The sequence below is a fragment of the Bombyx mori genome, chromosome 13, assembly GCF_030269925.1.
Source record: "Bombyx mori chromosome 13, ASM3026992v2".
Lineage (NCBI taxonomy): Eukaryota > Metazoa > Arthropoda > Insecta > Lepidoptera > Bombycidae > Bombyx > Bombyx mori.
In genome coordinates this window covers 15,391,831-15,395,178 of record NC_085119.1, presented here as the reverse complement: position 1 = coordinate 15,395,178, position 3,348 = coordinate 15,391,831, and the positions used below count along the sequence as shown (strand labels likewise).

The window sequence follows — 3,348 nt, the reverse complement described above, 5'->3', positions numbered from 1 at the left end:
CCAGTGTGAACACACGTTTCCTCCCTTTGGAAGTAATCTTCTAATAGATTTTACCTGTAAGGATTTCAATAACAAGAGCTCACCAATCTAATACGGATGAGTGAACTTCTTGCGGCTTGTAGAAGGGTATTTTTCCTTTAAAAGGGTTAGAAACGTATCGAATATTAAGAAAATAAGATCGTACGAATCCTTGGACGGATTTTTGTGTAGTACTTGGTTCTTTCTTAAAAAAATGTAGGAGAAATGTTCTTTTATAAGAGAAGCAATAGGATTTGAAAGGGTATTAAATTAGTATATGTCAAAATAATAGTACTACTCAGGTTTCGTTTTCTTCTGGTCGCGACAGACATGCATGTCAAAATAAGCACCTTAATCTTTTTTTTTTATTGCTTGGATGGGTGGACGAGCTCACAGCCTACCTGGTGTTAAGCGGCTACTGTAGCCCATAGAAATCTATGACGTAAATGCGCCACGTACCTTGAGATATAAGTTCTAAGGTCTCAGTATAGTTACAACGGCTGCCCCACCCTTTAAACCGAAACGCATTACTGCTTTACGGCAGAAATAGACGGTGGTGGTACGCACCCGTGCGGACTCACAAGAGGTCCTACCACCAGTAATTACGCAAATTATAATTTTGCGGGTTCGATTTCTTGAATATTTAAAATGCCTCAAGTAATTCGTCCTGTACTACTAAAAACAGAATTTTCTATGTAATATCTGGTCTGCAAGCTAACGTTCATCAATTATTATATACAATTTGAAGCCGAGATATATTTTATGTTGAGAACCGTAACGTTTAAATCTGGACCAAGCCACGCTTCTAATATTCCTGAGTTAGTCTGTTGTGTAAGATATCTGGTGCTATAATATCGGATGACGTGACCATGCCGGGATATGAATCTTATGAAGTTAAGATGAAAGCACATATTTGAATAATCATGTAATAAAAACCGATGCTATAAAAAAAAAACACAATTCTCGGTAAGGTACCATAGTTAATACGATTTCGCATATTTACCTACCACAGAAACTACCATCCTGTGTATCTCTGTTACAAAAGCAGTCATTCTGATTTTCTAAATTTTTTTAAACTAAATAATATATTATTTGGATCTCATGCCTATTAAAGTATCACAATGTTAACACCAATGGATTTTGGACTATATCCACGCCTTTTTAACACAAATTTAGCCATGAACGCTTCTGCAGAAAAAATCATTGTATTAACATGCTAATGTAATTTTCGTCTGATATATATGGGCATAGTTCAATCCTTAGGGATCAAATCAAATCCTTAGGGAAGACATTTTTCTTTTGCATAAGTTGCGCAAATAAATTACATCACATCTATAAATTATCTTTAATGAATAATCATATCATAACTTTATGTCTTACCTGCCTAAGCATATTATATGTAACATATATGCAATACTTTTTTATTATGCTTTTAAATATCTATTGACATAGATATTATGACATATTTACACGTATATTACAATTAATAAATAGTTTGGGGAAAAAGTTTCTTCGCATTTTTTAAGAATATTCACAACATTTTTTAATATAGTTTATTTACATTTAACTAAAGTTTGTAGGTACCATTTTGTTCGATAACTTTTTTGTAGTAAAATTTTAAAATGTATCGAATTTCTTCATTAGATTCACTCATCTTGACAGTACGAAAAATAAATAAAAATCACACATTTTCCTAATTTGACTTAGGAATTATCTTCTTTAAAATTTAAACTTTTAATGATATCAAAATCAGCCAGATACAAATAGTATAACCAAAGAGATTTTATTACAAGTTCATACATACTATAATGCGAAAAGACTTTTTCCCCAACCTATTATAATATATAAAAATGTGGTATTTTTAGCATCCTTCTTTATTCACGGCTTTCTATGATTTTATATCGGTACAGAATATGTACATTGAAATGCTTTAAGCTATTCGATGTCTATTCCTGTCTATAGGCAAGATTCTATTTTAGATCAAGTAGATTATGGTGGATGTTAATTAGAGGGCTGAATAGATTGATTAAGATTTTCATTGTCTTCAAGACTGTTTTGGTGTATCAATGATTTCTATGGAAGTCAAAATTCATCCTAGTCCTCTTTGATCACCGACGGTCCTGAACATTGGTAACGCCAAAGGTACAAAGGTATAGCTAAGCCGCGGCTATTGTCTACGGTTAAAGCTTTTTATCAAATTTCCCTTCAATAAAATCTAAGTAAGTTTTTTCACAATACAATTTGTCAATAAAAAAAGTGTGGGGTCGTACGACACCGGATAGGAACGAAATTCCTCATTATAAAAATATTAAATTAAAGTTCGATTCGAGGTATAAAAGAAAATAATTATTCGGGTCTACATACATTTTCTATTATAATTTTTTTATTGATAAAAATAAAAATAATCGCAAGGGTCAACCACTCCGCAGTGCAATGGAGCAGCTTCGCCCTGGGGGGAACCGCCTGCATGATCACGGTATCCCCTATGCCAGGTAAGTATGATTTAGCAAGAGAAATACGAGAACGTCTATCAACTGTGTAACATCTCGTCACTGCTATTCAGGAATTGTTGAATTTACGTGCAGCGACATCTGTTGATAACAAACTAAATAGAAAAAATCTTACGTTACGGACGTTTTTCCCGATTAGGGTACCCCTCCGCATCGTGCCATCAGGAACTTCGTTCCAAAAATCAACTAAGTATTTCACTCTATAAAACTTAAGCTAATAAAATCTTTACATCAACACATAAACCACGAAATGTTAACAAAATGTAATTATCATACATAAAACAAAGTCAGCAGTGTGTTTGAAAAGTTCCAGAACAACGAAGGCACTGTAATGGCTTACATCCATTATGTTAAAAGCACTAGTGTTAGCACAGTGAGTAATGCAGTATTACCTCATTTTTCTTGGTCCGTTTCAAGGAAGCCGGTTTTATAGTAGGAGTCGCTTTTAGTCCCCGGATATTGGTAAATCATTTGTGGCGTATGGACGCAGAATAGCTGGGCTATTGACGATTTTAATGGCTCGAATGTGTTTTGTTGTTAGATAAACATGTTAATAAATATACTGTAAGGTATTAGTAGTTAGTAGAATATTATATGTGGAAGCTAAATCACATAGCTGACTGCTCTATGCTTTAAAAAACGAATATACTCTAATCAGTAAAAAATAAAATAAGTAAAAATCATTGGAATGAAATCTTCATCAAGAATTTCCCACCGCATTCGAACCGGCAATCAAAAACACCAGGGCTTATCAAGAATAATAAGCTTTACATTAATATTAACGAACCCCGGGGATAAAAGTCCAATTGGGTTCCGAATA

At 33.5% G+C, this 3,348-nt stretch overlaps 1 non-coding gene across 1 annotated transcript; it reads right to left on the bottom strand.

Moving 5' to 3' along the window:
• Nucleotides 1–2,351: 2,351 nt before the first annotated feature.
• On the bottom strand, nt 2,352–2,518 carry LOC119629420 (U1 spliceosomal RNA). The gene has a single exon (XR_005245415.1). It is a non-coding gene; the product is annotated as a U1 spliceosomal RNA (small nuclear RNA).
• Nucleotides 2,519–3,348: the final 830 nt, after the last annotated feature.